This window comes from Pan troglodytes, chromosome X (assembly GCF_028858775.2).
Source record: "Pan troglodytes isolate AG18354 chromosome X, NHGRI_mPanTro3-v2.0_pri, whole genome shotgun sequence".
NCBI classification, from domain to species: Eukaryota; Metazoa; Chordata; class Mammalia; order Primates; family Hominidae; genus Pan; species Pan troglodytes.
In genome coordinates this window covers 29,562,825-29,580,857 of record NC_072421.2, presented here as the reverse complement: position 1 = coordinate 29,580,857, position 18,033 = coordinate 29,562,825, and the positions used below count along the sequence as shown (strand labels likewise).

Genomic DNA, 18,033 nt, shown 5'->3' with positions numbered 1-18,033 from the left:
AGAATTGCTTGAACTCGGCGGGGGAGGTTGCAGTGAGCCGAGATAACACCACTGCACTCCAGCCTGGGCAACAAAGCCAGACTCCGTTAAAAAAAAAAAAAAAAAAATTCTTCATTGTGTGAATTTACCACAATTTCTTATCCATTCTACTATTGATAGACATTTAAATTGCTTCAGTTTGGTAATATGAAGAATAATGTTTCTAAATGCATTGCTTTAATATCTGATGATCTCAGAATGAATTTGCAACTAATGTCACTTTGAATAAGTTTGCTCATTTTCCATCAATTAATATAGTTTTTCTTTCTTTTAAATGAACTTTTAGAAGGTCTAATCTTTAAAAAATATACTTATTTAACCTTATTTTCCTAAGTAGTTTAGTAAAAACTAAAATCCACTAAGATTATATTTAAATGTGAAAAATCAATGTATCTACCAGAAAGTATTCACTCATTCCAGCTCTACAAAGACCACCATTTTTTTTCCTCTGTGAAAATCCACACAATGAAAAACAGGGTCAGTGTGAATAAAGACATGAGTCACCATGACAGATATGTGGCCTTATAATTATACTAGAAGACTTGGGCTATCTAGACACTGTGTCACTGATTACTTGTGTAATTATGCAGTAATTTCCTACCTTCTATGCATCATATTTATGTGCCAAGTAATCTCCCAAAGACACTTTCCAGCTCTCATATTCTAAGACTTTTTTTCTCATTAAGTGAGGGTGTCTTTTGTATCAGAGAAAACTGAAAAATTAATACTGTATGTAAGATTTTTCAAGAAAATATTTTGATTACAATAAAACTTATGAACTTGTTCTCTCATAGGTTATGTTTTATTTTGTAGAGCATGCAATGTATAGTATGTCATGTGTGACACTGTTGTTAAGGAGAAAACCTTCCAGGGTAAATGAAGATAAATGTGTATTTCTCACATGAGAAAAGTGGAAAGAAAGGTGAGAGTAATAGATGAATTTAGGAGGCACTGTGCCAGGCAGAAACTATGACAAGTCAAAGACAATATGAAGAAAGGATGGAAAAAGCATGAAAAGATCACCTGAAGATCACACTCTGAAAAAAAAAAAAAAGAGCAATAACTATTTATCACACATCATGCTATGTCCCCAGGATACTGAGAAATAGTCTCCTTTTTGGAAAAAAAAAAAGAGTTATAGTTCTCTAAGAAGATAAACTTGTAAAAAGAGAACTACCACAAAATTGTATAATTGCTCTTCATAAGAGAGATATAATCAGTGTCTTTAAGATTAGTTCAAAAGAAAAAAATAAGGAATACCTGAGTAGCTGTGTTCATACACATTCTCTGGGCTGATGGAATAGCAGCATGCTGTATTGTGAGTGGTATGATACTGGTAAGAAAAATTGGGATAGAAAATCTTTTTTGTAGAATAAAAGGAAATTATCAGAGTCTACAATATAGACTAGTCTTCTAAAATTACTCAATTCCATTAAGCAAATTGTTATTGATTACCTGTTGTGTGGAAGGCACAGATATAACTGTAATAATACAAAGGTAAACAAGACATAAGACCTGTATTCAAGGAGCATAGAATTCAATAAAAGAGCATCAGAGAGCAATGGAGAATAAAGAGAGCATCTAAGGGACTTCTAGGGTGGAAATGAGAGAGAAAAAGAATAGTAATTTGCAAGACAAAAAGAAAGGATGTAAATGAAAATTCGTATAAGCTTCAACCAGACTATGCCTTTCTCCCATGGTGCCACCTAATCCTTTTTCTAGTCAAAATAACACTCCATAATAGGAAGGATGCCATGCAGTATCCGGTAAAAACATTGGCGGAGGATGGAGATTAATTTCTCCCCACTACTTTACTATATCATCGGGAGATTCAGGAAACGTTATGTCTTTGATAAAGGCAAGGTTTTCAGGATCAGAACTAACCAACACACTAATTTCTGCTATCTTGTAGCAAGCAGCAGACTCTTTTCTTAAGAGCAGCAGACTCTTAAAATTACCAGTGGCTTACAAGGAATCTAATTTCCACAGGTACTCTGGAGGAGCCGGGGAATGCTGTGGGATTGCTGGAACTTTAAAGTTAGTGACTCTTCATTCACTTCTTTGAGGTTGAAAACAGGCCTTGTTGAATTATATTTGAAAAGGCATTGAATACTGACTATATAGATAACAAAGCAACTATCCTTAGAACAAATACCTATGCGCAAGAAGTTGTATTTTATTTAAGTAAGTAGTCTAAGATATGATTAGTATTACGGGGTAAAAACATTGTAAGCAGTTTATCAGAATGGACCTTACCAGGTGAAGCTGGTCTGAAAAGGATTATACAAGAAGATGCATTTAAAGTACATCTTGATGGAAATGAATGTTGAACTTCAAAAGGATAAGAGATATTTACATTAGAGATAACAAAAAGAGGGAGCATATACAATCTTTGGAGGTGGGGTCAGAATAAAAAAGATTTTGAAAAGCAAGAAAATAAACTGCTGGGGTTAAAATAAAAGACACAGGAAAATGAAGAGGTTGTATTACCTCAAAAAGCATACAGTGCCTGGAGCCTAAATTAACTCAGGGATTGGGCTAGCATAAACACAAGACGACAGGGTGAATAGAACAGAGGGAAGGACAAATCCATACGATATTCTGACAAAGAAATCAGTAAGCATGATTTGCTTGCTTGATATGAAGGAAAAATAAGAGGCAAGATTAAGGAGTCAGACTTTGATTCTGGATTAATAAAAGTATAGATAAATTCTGTGTGTGAGAGTGTATGTGTAGGCGGGAAGAAGATGGGGAAAGAAGAAAGAGAGGGAGTAGAGGATGTTTGAAGTTGAGACTATGGGACATAAGAAGATTATTCTCTTTTCTTCCTCTTTCTTCCCAATTGCAGAGAGCTCATAATTATGAACATGTCGTGTTGTAGAGCTCTAACAGCCTGTTTCCTTCTACGTGGCTGAAAAGTCAAGTTCATTATGTCTGTAGGGACTTGGAAAGCTCACAAATAACAGTGGTTATTAATCACGCTGCCTAAATTCCTGAGCTAGAGACAGGAAGGTACGGAAAAGTGTGAAATTCTAGGCTTTCTCTAACGTTATTTTAACTTACTTTTTGACAGATAAGTTCAGGCCCTAGTTTATACTCCGCTGTTGAAAGAAGGCTTGGAATAGCACCTGCTTTGTCTTCCACGCCATAAATCTCAACAGCAAGAACACTGCATGTTTCACACACAACAGAAAAGATACATCATAGCCATTAACCTTCCCCTTAGTTGCTGATAAAGTAAAATAGGCCTATTCTTTACGGAAACACTCATGTATCTGTTCAGATAAATATTCCTCCCTTTGCAATAAAACCTATCATTTTATAACCCCAAGACTGTCTTTGCAAAAGCATTGAGTTTCAATTTAAAATCAATACGATGGGAATGCAAAATAACATTTTAACGGCAAAAGCAGAACAGTTAATTACATTTAAACATATCATCACATAAAGAAGGTGAAAGTTCTCTCTCAGTCTCCCTCTCCACCCCACCTCCCTCTCCATAAACATGAAATAATTAAATGCAGGATTCCCATTAATACGTTGAGAGAGATTTGTGATGACATATCGAAGAAGGAGAATTGTAGCTGTCAAATGACCAAAGCTGGCAGAAATAATCCTCCTTTGCAGTCCTTTTGAATCTGAGAATTGTGTTGAAGTTCACTTTCTCTTTTGGAAGAGTGCCATTTTTTTTTTTTTTTCCTGAATAGACTCAGTTGTTATTTCTAATACTGGATAGAAAAGGTCCACTCAGAGGTGAAAACATTTTTTTTAAGGCAATTAAACCATCCTGAGCTAAAAAAATAAATAAATAACATTGGCTTATTTGTGTTTTTTGTCAACTTGGTTCAACAGAAATGGTTTAACTTCTCTAAGTACAACAGACTTTGCAAACACCCAATGGAGAGAGAACACTTGCCTGGGAAAAGTCGTCCCTGGACAAGCCCAGCTGCACTGAGGGAAAAGGGGATTTTTCTGCCATGACAACTCTTTCATTGCAGAGACCAGCTGCTTTAGCCAAACTAATCATAAACCTTGTAGAATGGTCTGCACACCATCTGGTTCCCTTCAATGTCTTGGAGACTCCTTCAAAACTGGCTTTAAAAGTGAATATGTGAATATTTTCCCTTGAATACCAGGTGTATTTACTATTGCCTGGAATAAATCTGGTTGTGGGGGTGGGGGGAACATGGGATCTTGGAAGGAACTCAACATTTTCAGAAATAGACTGAGAAACTGAAATTTGTTAACATAGCCAAGATCTTGGTTTTGTCATCATTTCCTGTTTATCTTAATAATAACTGGACATGTCTATGGTTATCCATTTGCAAATAAAGTAGGTTATTCCATTCCCTGGCTTGGCTCAGTCCTCCCTTTAGGATTTATATAGTATGCTGCATAAATTAAGTATGCCAGTATGCCAAAAAGATGATTTTCTCTTTTTGAGGCCATATAAGATTAAATGATAAACATGACAGGGGACAACATCTCCATCAGATATCCTAAGTGTCATTTTGAAACACATTTCATTTAAACTGTGGAAACAGAAAACTCACTTCAGCTCTGGAAAACTATACACTGAATATCACCAACATAGAGTTATCTTACTAATAAGCATATCCATATGTGCACCTTCTGATTTAATACTTTTCTTAAGAATATGACTTAATAAAATTCCTCTTCAAAGCACTCTGGTAGTTTACAACAAAACAAGTTCATATCCAATAAATTAATACTACACCACAAATGCATCAGGTTTTTGGCAGTTTTTTCATGTATGTTTTTTAGAGATGAATGTTCTCAGAGAGAAGGGTATATATAAAAGTGCCTGCTTTTGTACAACTTCTTCCACACTACCCTGAACCAATAGGCACTTGACATCAATGTTCTGATGTCATAAAGATGCCCTATCTGCGCACTGGGTAAGTCCATGATCCCTGGAAAATACATTTAAACTGAAACCATGGGGTGGTTGAGTTTTTCATGTAATACATTCATTGTTAACTTAAGAATGAGTCTTTTCACTATTATAATTCAATAATTTTAAAAGCCAGTTTAAAAATTGGCAACAGATTTGAATATATATTTCTTTAAAAATACACAAATGGCCAATAATCACACAAAAAGATGCTCAGAATTATCAGCAATCAGGGAAATGCAAATCATAATCACAATGAGTTACCATATCACACATCCTATGACGGCTACAATCAGATTGTGAAAAAGCTCTGGAACTAGGTAATGGTGATGGTTGCACAACGTTGTGAATGTACTTAAGGCCACTTAATTGTACACGTAAAATGGTACATTTTATGTTCAGTGTATTGTATCACACACACACACACACACACACACACACACACAATAACAATTGTTGGTGGAGATCAACAGAGAAATCAGAACCCTAATACACTGCTGTTTGGAATGTTAACAGTGCAGCCACTTTAGAAAACAGTCTGACAGTACCTCAAAAGATTAAACATAGAATTATCATATGACCCAGGAATTCCATTCCTAGGAACATACCCAAAAGAAATGCCCATACAAAGACTTGTACAAAAAATTTTATGGCAACATTATTCGTAATAGCCCAAAATAGAAACTACCCAAATGATCATCAAATGATTAGTGGATAAATAAAATGTTCTAAATCCATATAATGGACTATGTGTGGAAATCAAAAGAAATGAAGTACCGATAGATGCCAGAACATGGATGAACCTTAAAAACATTACATTACATGAAAGAAGCCAGTCACAAAGGACACATATGACTTGATTTCATTTATATTAACTGTCCAGGCTAAGCATATCCATAAAGACAGAAAGTAGACTGGTAGTTGCCCAGGACTGAGGAAGGGAGGGGTTGTATTTGGAGGAAAATGAAGACTGTCTGCTAATGGGCATGGGGTTTCTTTTTGGAATGATGAAAATGTTCTAAAATTAATTTTGGTAAAGGTTGCACAACACCGTGAATATCCTGTAATCCACTGCATCTTAAATTTTGCATGGGTAAATTATATAGTATGTAAATTATATCTCAATAAAGCTGTCTTTTTTTTTTTAAGAATGAGCCTTTTCTGGTTCATAGAAGTTGGTAAATATTGTGTGGAAGTTTGCATTAACGCAAAGGAAGCTTTTGGGGGATGCCTCGGCTATATTGATTTCCCCCAAAGTTAGCCTTCTAAGTTGACATTCTTTCTTTTTGCCACTACCCCTTTCTTAATGTTGCAAACCTGAGAAGAGAAAGAAGATCAAAGTAGAAAGACAGGAAATTGCCAGGTGCATTAAGAAGACTAATAGCAGAATCATTTGCTTGGCATTGAGGTGTTTTTGGAGAACCTCAGATCTGTCACTAAATCCTTATGCTAATGACTGGGAATTTATAATACCTCTACAGCAATAATATGAATATTAGTTCAGAGATCCTAAATGAAAACCTCAAAGAAGACATTTTTATCATTTGATGATCAATGCAAAACAATCTCTAGCAAAGTAATTTCTCCTAATTTTCCTCCTTTTCTTCTACCTCTTATTTCCAAGTTAATATATGGGTACTTTTAAGTATGATTCCTCAATCTGTTCTAGGGTAGATCTATTGTTCCTCTCCCTAGCGCTTACTTAATGCCTAAGCCTTGTTATTTGCAAACAAAAAATAATCTTTCCTGCTAAAAAGAGATTAGTGAAGATGAGAAAAAGAACAGGTTTTCTTATTTTAAAACATATTTTATTGAAGAATTGAAAATATATCCACATTTATAGGTATATCTATAGCCTTGTTCTCATTTTCAAAATATTTTTTAAAATAAATATATAATAGCTGACATTATTGCCTCCTACATTTGATAGGAAAACAAAGGACACATAATGGCTTGATGACTATGTAAGATCACATTCACATTCAGAACTTAGTACTTATATATTATTTACAGTGTTTAGTAGTCAATTCCCAATCAAAGGCTTCGAAGATAACCCAAACTAACATAACACAGCTTCATGCATTTCCTTATTTCACCACATAATAACATGAAGTAGAAATCATCTTAAATACAGTCTTCTGCATTTTGTAAAAATAAGTACTGCTGAAGACATATAATTTGCTTTAAGAAAGAAAAAAGTCCTCTACTATGATCACTCTTCTATAAGAGTAATATTTTAATTAAATTTGCCATATGCTTAAGTCCTCATTCTTTTAATAATGTCAATGCAATTAAGCTGCATTTGATATTTCAGATTTTTCATTGAAATAAAATTATTCTGATCCAAATTCTCATGAGAATTGAGAAAATCACTCTTCACTGCATTTAAACCTATCAGGAACTTATTCCTGTATATCAATTCCTTGACTACAACAACAAACACAAAAAACCCTGAAATATAACTTCTTAATTTGATACAACATTTGCTATTCAGAGGTATGGGCCTCTCATGTGATCTATGATCTCTTAGATCCTACCAGCCACTGGCATCTCTACTTGGAAGTCTAAAGGGCATATCAAATTTATCAGGTCCAAAATGACCTCCCAAACATGCCCACAATCCAGACCCACTCTTTCGGCTGTCTTCTCCATTTCGATAAATGGCAATGCCATCCTTCCAGTCATTCCAGCAATCACAGGGTCGTCTTTGAAATAAGCATACAAAGCTTCCTATATCTGCCTATTCCCCCACTTTTATGACCTCTCTTCTTAGCACTTTGTAACTCCATCCCTTAACTCTTAATCAAAGAGGTCTTTCCAAATGACCTTATTTTAAGTTAAAACCCCCTCCAGACCCAAACCCTTCCTTTCTCATATTATCAATGCTCCTTATTGGCTTCAATTTGGTCCATATCCTTGGTATTAACTGACTTAATAGTCATTTTACTTCTTGTTTAAACTGTCTATTTCACCCACATATCATACTTTTTTTTTTTCTTAAAATGCCTCATTCTAGAATGTACCAGAATGAAAGCTCTATCAGGGCAGAGATTTCAGCCTATTTGTTCAGTGTTATATTTCCAGTGATGAAAAGAGTACCTGGTACAAAGTAGCCACTCCACAAGTATTTGTTGAATAAAATAATAAACTACGTAAGGATATAAAATTTAGAAGAGCAAATTAAGAGTGCTTGTTGGTATTGTTTAATTATTTTATTTAATATATGGCACAATTTAATGTTCTAAAGCTGCATTCAACTAAAAAATCGGGAAAAATATGAGAACACTCAAGTGAGTTAATTTATTTACAGACAATATGGCATTCATCAAGTTAAATTTGTCATTACCAGCTACTAATCACAAATACTCAAAGATAATGCAAATTGTCCGTTTAGATTTCCTTTAATAATTTACTTATAAAAATTAATCAAGTGCCATTATTTGACAACCTCCTACTTCAATCTTTGCCTTCCCAATAAATAAATATCACTAGCATCAAGCCAGTGGCTCTGGTCTAAAACCTAAGCATCCTTGACTTTTCTATTTCTCTTAACTCTTTCTCACAATCAATCCATCAGTAAGCCTTGCCAATTGTATCTTCAAATTATATTATCTTGGATCTACTTGTTCACAGCTCATCTCTACTGCCGCCACCCCAGTCCCAGCCACCATCATGTCTCCTCTGGACAATGGCAACAGCTCCTTCACCGGTCATTGCGCTTGCATTAAATTCCCTCTTCTAACCCATTTTTTATATCATATAGCAATAATATTTTTCTTAAAACCCAAACTAGATCACAGTATTCCACTGGTTGCACTGCTTAAAACCTTTCATTTTTGCTGTATAATTGCTCATTTCTTTTTTAAATTTTCATTTGCAAATATTTTCAAATTTGTCAAAAAATTGCAAAACATAGGACAATGAAATCCTGCCATATACCCTTTACTCGCAATTTCGCTGAATGTTAAGGTCTTAACGAATCACAGCATAATTTTCAAATCAAGGAAAATTAACATGCCTAGAATACTGATAAATACTTGGATGATGAGGTTGCTGGTCTGGTAATCACATTTTAAAAGCTAGTGCTCTAGCCACACTTGATTTCTCTTGGACCTTTGATCATACCAACCTCATTCCATGCTCAGGGCTTTGCACTAGATTTTCCTTCTTTCTCAAACATTCTTCCCCACATGTTAGCATGGTTGGCTCTTTTAGTCATTCAGGTCCACTTGGGAAAGACTTCCTGAGCATCTAGTTTCCCTGATTTACTTTTTACCATAGCGTTTAGCACTAAACATTTTCTCAAGTATTTGTTTATTGTCTATATTTTCATGCTAAAACTTCAGTACTCTGAGAAGTGGGACTTATTTTCTTGTTCCTGAAAATATCCCCAAGATCTCAAACTATGTTTGCCAAATAGTAGGCACTCAATGAATATTGGTTAATTATATAAATAAAATTGCCAAGGAATATTAAATAAAATTAAATAGCTATTATAAAGCCAATTGTTATTTCTACCATACTTGGCAGTTTTCTTTTTTTTTTTTCTTCTTTTTTTTTTTTTTTTTTAGACAGAGTCTCGTTCTGTCAGCCAGGCTGGAGTACAGTGGCATGATCTCAGCTCACTGCAACCTCCGTCTCCCAGGCTCAAGCAATTCTCCTGCCTCAGCATCCCGAGTAGCTGGGATTACAGGCATGTGCCACCATGCCCGGCTAATTTTTGTAGTTTTAGTAGAGATGGGGTTTCACCATGTTGGCCAGGCTGGTCTCAAACTCCTGACTTCAGGTAATCCACCGCCTTGGCCTCCCAAAGTGCTAGGATTACAGGTGTGAGCCACCACACCCAGCCCATACTTTGCAGTTTTAAATTCACACTTATACATTTATTATCTAATCTAGAATAACGGGGAAATTATTGAATTGAGAGTCAGGCAAGCTTGGCTTTATTTCCTAGTTCCATTATTGACTACCAAGTTTTATATTCTATCTAAGCCATAGCTTTCTCATAAGGTATTGAAATTCAAATGGATTCAGTCAGTAAAAACTGAAGCCAATAATTCAACCTAGATTTGATTGAAAGAGAACCAAGTTTTATAGCACCAAACTCGAAAGTAAGTCCACAATGTCAGGGATTGCATCTGTTTTATTATTCACATAATTACTAGTGCCTACTATAGCATCTCCCACAAAAAAGACATTCAATAAATAATTGTTAAACAAAAGTTAAATAAACGCTACCTGTGCATAATATGGTATGCATCCATATAATATTTCAATTTGCATTTTGAAAAATGTTATTTTAAAAGTATTAAATCTAAACATAAAATTCTATCTCAGAACTCTCATTAACAATAATTTGTTCCTAAGTTTTATGCTATCCAAATATATTTATGTCTCTATATGACTCTTGAAAAAACAAGTACTTCAATATCATTTCAGTCTTTGCAAAGTAACTAGTTTTGATCAAAATATTTGCATGTTATTATTACCATCAAAGTTCAAGATTTTTTAACTTGACACACATAACATTTCAGAAGATCAAAGATGAGATACATATCTGACATTATGGGATTTTGATATTCTATTTGTCATGGAATCGAAGGTTGAGTTTTTATAAAATATAAGGTCAGATGAACAAAGAGCCCCTCTCGCTCTGTTTTTACCTGATGTACTCTGAAATTATCTTATGGTATCCAGATACATTTTCATAATGCTGCTTCTTCTTTCATCTGATAAGCATAGAGTTCTCAGGTTGTTGAAGCTCTTGCCAATCATATGTTTTAAGTGATTTTAGTTTTAAATTTTTCTGTGGGAGTTAGTTTAAAAGTATGAATATTTTGTGAATGCTCTCATACACAAACACAAGTATACACACAGTAGAATCTGTTTCTTCTATTGATATGTTCCTGTCTCTTTAAAAGACTCCATAACAAATTCAAAAATTGAGACAAGACTTACATTTAGAACAGAATCATAGTCAAATGCAGGTTGATACAACAGCAAACAAACTATACATTTCTGATTTCTATGAGCAAGCCTCCATTAAGAAAGCATTTATATTTGAAGATGTATATGTTCATATACATTTGTTTAGTCATCTACTTTTCCAAATTTAAATTGCTGTCCCTAATTGTAGGAGAAGTTATAGCTATGAGTTTCATATCTCATTGGCATTGAGGTATTTAAAATTATAGAAGAAAAAATCCCTATTCAAAGGCCTCCGAAGAGTTTATATGAAAGCAGTACAAAATAAAACCATCTAACATATGGATACCATCATTGTTGGGTGAGCCACACAGGATGCTCAAATCTGGCATTTTGGTTCTATACTGGAGACATCCTGGTCTCATATATATTTGCAGTTGGTTGACTCTATATATAGAAAGATCTCAACAGACGGTCACTGGCAGAGTGGCTGGCCCCAGAACCTACCTACTTTGTTTCTCCTTTGGCAACTTGATGGTATATATCTTTGGCCTCATTCTTAGTTATAGGTCAAAAGTGAGCAACAGGAAAAAACTAAGTAGGAAACTTAAGCTTCAGATAACAAACTGAAAAGAATCGGTGAATACTTGTCTGTTTCACTGAAATAGAGAACTATTTAATATGTCTAAGGATTTCAGATTAATTCACATTTCAGGCAGATATCTCCTATCCAGATCAATGAAAGCTTACTTACCAATGATACTATCCCCGATTTAGTTTTAAGAAACTTCTGAGATGTAATACAAGGTAAGCTTATTCTAGATATGTTCTCGAAGGAAGGCTGGAGGATTTGGCTCAGAAGTTGGACAGACTGAAACAAAGACTGATAAAGTTTGAATATAATGCTCAAAGCAGATTATGGTCACATGCACTTAGGAATGAAATAACTGTTCAATTGGAGAGTAGGGGTGCCGACCTGGGGGCCACTGGTCCATCTAATTTTTAATTTGTTTCTGGCTTTGGAAAAACAATACCCTTTGAGATTTTTGCTTGGTTACTATAGTGTAAGTTCTGCACATTAAAATTCAGAACATAAAAAAAAATCAGAAAATACATCTGTTGTTAAAATACAATAATTTACCAAATTACTCCATGTCTTGAAAGTACTGCAAACTTGTTTAACCTGACATTCATTGGCATTTTTCATAACTATTTAACATAACTACCTAGAAATAATTTTTCTATCATAAACTATATTAGAATAAATTTGAGCAATATATTCATGACACTTTTTAAGAAAATTTTATTCTTTACAAGTATAGGTTTGTCTTCCCCAAATATTTATTATACTATGATGGAAATTTCCCAAAAATATTAACCACTAACTATTCTATATTTTATGTTCACAGGGAAATCTTGATTAAATTATCTAAGAAAGAAATGATGTTAGTTGTGTTTACAATTTTGCTTCGTAGACATTCAGAATCTATATAATTGTTTGACACAAAATATAAATGTCACAGTCAATACTCTACAGTAGGAATTTCATTGAACCTTGTATATGCGTCAGTGTATCAATAGAGGTGTACGTCTTTTCTAAAAGCTATTAAGTTATCTTAACATGGCATCTAAAACAAAAATTAACACTTGATCTGGCTGCTCTCACTTGAAAGTATGATATTCTTCAGCATGTTAAGAGAGCATGTTACTGATGTTAATAATTAGTTTTCAAATTTATTTTCTGCCATTTATGGTTTTAACAGAATAACAAAACAATCAAAGTTTAGGATGATTTAAGGGCAATAAGTAGGTAATGGATGAAATATAAAAGAAGTGAGAAGCATTGGCTTCCACTGCAGAAGATAAGAGATGTACTGAGATACAGCCATAGACACAGTTCACAAAACCTTGGCCTTGTGACTAGCTGTTCCACTGGCCAGAATTTTGTGAACAGTTGTGATGGCTCTATCCCAGTGCCTCTCTTTCAGCTATTGAAGTCAGTGAAGTAGTTAATACAATGGTGAAGCATACCTTTATAATAATTATCTCAGTGCTTGATTAAAGCCTAGAAGCCAAAATGAAACTTAAAGCATACACACAGAAGAGATAGTGTTTCACTGGGTTGAAAAACTGTAACAAAAATACTTCTAGAGTTCTGCAATTGGTGGCCTCATGTACCTATTTTGGATGAGATGTGAAACTTTCCTTCTCTTATATTTTAGTTACATTGTGGAATTATATATACAGATTCAGTCTTACAATGAATGCTTACAGATAAAAGCATTCATTGAAAACTTTGAGATGATACAACAATCATGTGTGCTATAAGAGATATTGTAATATCAATATCTCCATCTTGAATTTCTAGAAGTATCTTTCATAATAATTTACCCACAGTGATGTTCCACGATGATTATGTAAAATACAGAGATCAGGTTTTAAAAATCTCTATTCTTCAAATACAGAGTGACTAAAAATACAGCTCATCAGAGGTGAGTGGGTACTTCTTTCCAGGTCCCCTAATCTCCAGTGCCCTAGCAGCTCTTTCCACTAAACATCTAGCAGTGACAGATATGTGGGTTGTAGGTGAGAAATCAACCCTGAAGTGGCTGCAACTTCGTGTATACTCCCATGCCCCCAAGCTGTGAAATTCTCCAGCCTGCTTGGAGGAGGTCCTGACAAAGCTATATGTGAGGGACAGCAAGAATGCCAGATGGCAGTTTGTGAGAAAATCTGGGACCATGGCAGCCAGCCAAAAACAGTGGACTGGAAAAAAAAAAAAAAAGGATGATCACCAAGAATATACCACCTCCACTACAAATGAATGGAGGATGAATTACGGCTGTCTTCCTCATACAGGTAAAAATTCTTTGAGTAAGTTTTCACCCATATGTGTAACAAATAAAACAAAAGCTGTAAAAATTTAAACAGTATTTGATTTGTATTGAGCTGATTTATCTTACTATCATTTTCTTTCACTCCATTCGTAGTTAAAAAAAAAGCAAGCCCATTGACAAGGAGAGTGTAGGCAAACTTACAAATAAAGTGATGCAGAAACTTTAATTTTATGATGAGAAGTGGATAAGCATGTTTCAAGCCATCACTTTCCACTGGATTTGTGAGTAACAGGGGCATTTGCATTGTATTGATTGCTATTGTGTGCCTTTATCACTTTTATTGTTTGCTGCAATATAGCCCTTTGAAGGTCTGCCAACCCACTGTGGCTTGCTCAAAAGCAGGGCTGAATTTTAATTAAGCTGAGCCAAATAGACACAGAACATTTGAACTTGATTAGACCACTTATCCTGATACACACACAGAGGGCATTCAGCACACTTACTTTAATGACTGACAAAGTCAATTCACATATTTGGTGAAAGTATCAAGGTAAAACCCACCATTTGTCAACATATTCCTCCTACATAAGATTTCTGCTTCTCTATTTTAATCCAATCAACCAGCAAGGAGAATTGAGGGGGTAGGTCGCCAATGAGGATAGGTGTGGCATATCTTGATAACAGTAATATTCTATATTCCCTGGGAAGAAGCAGTATATGAGTTTAGTAATTAGGATTCAACAAGATAGTTCAAGTAAAGAAATGCAAGTGTGTGTGTGTATGTGTGTGTGTGTGTATAAATGTGTGTCTGTTCGTATGTATTGCTTTCCTTTTTAAATATTTCAACCAAAAGAGAAGTTTACCACAGCATTTAACCCAGATAAGGGAGCAGGCAGGATGTCAGAATTTCATGAATTTTTATTTTTGATACCTCACAAAGAACAAAGCATCCAGGTTTCTGGCTTCAGCAGAAACGTGCCAAAATATGTTTCCACAGTAACTTCTCCCAAAATCAGCCAGTATAATTTTCCCACACAGCATGGAGAACTGAATCTCTGATAGATCCAGGATTCTGCAAGGCAGACTACTGTTAAATTGACTTTGCTGTTAAGTCAGACCAAGTAACCTTCAGGACACTCTTTGAAAACAACTTTCCTAAATAGACTTTCAGACTCTTAACAAAAAACTCACTTTCCCTAAGGAGGCACCGATCATAGGCAATATTTCAAAAGCACATGTACAAAGGAGTTACTCTTTCTATACATGTGTGTCCAGAGTCATGGCTAAACAGATTCTAAAATAGGAATAAGCCAATATCTTCTCAGTGAAAATTCAAAGATAAAGTCTCCAAGCTGAAACAGAACTTTGCATATATATGACCATGCAAATTACATCACGGAGTGGCTCTTCTTTGACAAATCCAAATCACTAAGTCCTTAATAGAATTCTGCACTTTACTTCCCAACATCATAATACCAATTGACTATACTTAATCCTAAGAAAATAATCCTTCCCTTGCGATTAGCAAATTAAAAATTTAGTAAATTTCTAAAGAAAAACGGGTATATTTTTCTGTGCAGGGAAGCAAATTGTGTTTTAAAAAGAAAACAATATAAAATACTCATTTTCAACAACAGCAAGAAAAATGAGCATGTTTCAAATTACTCCCTTGTATGTTATAATTTCACTCTTTATTTCTGTCTACACAAGTGAAGGAAGAACCCAATTTTGTGATGATCCAACCAAAAACACTGATAAATATATTTTTATAAAGAAGTCATGAACTAGAAAGAACAGAGACTTTGAAGCCAAAACATTCTACATTTTAATCCTATCTATGCAACTTTCTAGTTCTATTATGTTCCTCCATTTACTTAACCTCTACTCTATTAGGTATAAAATGGGAAGAAGTAACACTTTTGGGGAAAAGACAAAGTATAAGACATATTCCATGTAATTTCTACATAACGCAGTTACGAATTTTTAAATAAATTCTTAATGGGAAAAATTTTAATAGACTTACATGATAGGAAACAAGTTTCTATTCCATAAGATCTAGCATCTAGTTTTTAAAAATACTCGATTAAATCTCATCTTTTAGGCACAACTTTGAGGTTGTTGTAGTGTCAGCAAGTTTTATGTCTTCTTTGATTTTATTTTTCTTCCTCATGTAGCCCACCATCTACCAGCTTATATCTAATGCATTTACAGCCACCTGATGCTAATAGAATATGCATAATAATCTCCATGAGTCTATCCTTCTTAGCATTATCAGCACTGCATTTTTCGATTTCTACTCATTTTCATAAAATGGACAACCTTTTAAAAAATGTGCTCGTTAGGTAAAGATGGAAATGTTATTCATACTGAATTGTTAATTGGTATTCAGCACCTACACGGAATAAGCTGAAGTCTTTATTTCACATTTGCTAATCAAAAATTCAGATGTGGTTTACCAAAGACCATTTAAGGATGGCAATATATAACATGTAAAAGGATGGGTTACACTAACATCAAATCTATGAAACCATAAAGAACATCTCTGTGCACATGTGTTATGTAGGATCACTTAGTTTCTAATGGCCATGCGTTAGTATGGCATTCCCATCCTGCTATTCTATTATTCAACCCCATCAATTTCTTAATTACAGTGATCACAATTGATAATTTTATATTTAGGTTATAGATTTTCTTGTTTTCTCTCTGCCTCCTTTAACATTTGTAAGCTCTATATGGGCAAGGACCACCATGTTTTTATTACCAATACAAATAAAATAATTTTAAAACTGCCTAACACTCAGTCAACGCTCAACAAATATTTGTTGACTGTATCCCAAATGAACAAAACCTAAAGTCTAAAGGATAAGCTCCCAATCTAGGGAAGATGAAGGGCATCCTTTTTAAATCTTTTCCCCTGTTAATTACTTTTACATAAAAAGTGATTTGCTCATTGGTTTGTATCATACCCAGTTTATATTTCTTATTCAACTTTTCATCAGATCAAAGAGGTGGAAGAGACCTTGAGATGTTCTTATTGCCTTGAGGTGCTCCTACTACTCAAAGCATTCAATAAGCATTAGCTTTTTTCTTAAACTCTAGAGGCCTCATGAAATTCGTATTAGAAATAATCTTGCCTAGAGGATGAAAAAAGGGTGACATCTAGAAATGATTCTAATATATAGCCCCCAATTTAGCCTTTACAAATATTTATTCTTGTGACGGATAGCAAATCTCTTCTCTGGGGATGAGGATTTTGTGTTTAGTGTGCATGGTCAGGGACCTGTTGATGTGTGGGGATAATGGATAAAGAGACAGATCTTAAAAGGTGTAGAGAAGAGATGAGGATGAGAGAAAGGAAGGATGCCTGAGATATATAGGTAAGTTTGGGGAAAATATTTGGAGGAGAAACAAGAAGAAAGCACTAAAGAAGCATAGTGAGAGGTCTTCAAGGAGAAAGATGTGTGAAAAGGATCCTTAAATATTTTGACACGCTTGCAAAACAGTAAATATCAAAATTATTTTTCAGTGTGTTGTGGTAGTTTCTTATAGGTCGTTTTATGTGGTTGTTTTAATATAGGATTTGTGTTGCTTTGTAGTGTGACACTGGCCTAATAGTGACCACAAGATGACCCAGCCTTGTGTGAATTACAGTCTTAACAGAAGCCTGCAAGTCTCTAAAGTTTTACTGTTCATCCAATATTGCAGACAAATAGCCCCATGTAGCTATTTATAATTAAATTTATAATTTAATTAAAATAAAATTTATAGACAATTTAAAATTCAGCATCAGGTCAGTTACACTAACCACATTTCTGGTGCTCAATGGCCACATGTAGCTAGTTGCTTCCATATTGGAGAGTGCAGATATTGAAAATTTCCATTACTGTAGAAAATTCTATTGAATAGCACTGCTCTAGAACTTTGAGCTTATGTCACACACATGCTATTCCAATGTTTTTGGTCCTATTAGTGATATTAAATATTCAAAGAAAAATATTTTAACATCCTTTGTCCTACCTGAAGTGGTGAATTTAAAATATTGACAATCATGACATATTTGTTATGCCTTCTCTGTAGTTGTTTGTACTTCTCAGAGTTGTTTGTACTTATGTTGTTGAAACCTTTTCAGAAAGATTTTTGGGACATACTTTCATTCCCTCACTATATTAATTGGTTATTTCCAATTAATTCATTCCAGATTATAATTTTTAATCTATTAAATAAGCTGAGAATTTTTTTAAGTATAGTCAAAGCTACTCAGTGGATAAGATAAATACTAAGAAAATAATGAATACTTGCATTTTACCTTGTGATTTT

The 18,033-nt window shown here is 34.3% G+C and overlaps 1 protein-coding gene across 2 annotated transcripts in view; it reads right to left on the bottom strand.

Annotated features, from left to right (window-relative positions):
• The window catches only part of IL1RAPL1 (interleukin 1 receptor accessory protein like 1), a 1,365,259-nt gene that overhangs the window by 949,087 nt on the left and 398,139 nt on the right, over nucleotides 1-18,033 (bottom strand). The gene's annotated exons all lie outside the window — the stretch shown is intronic.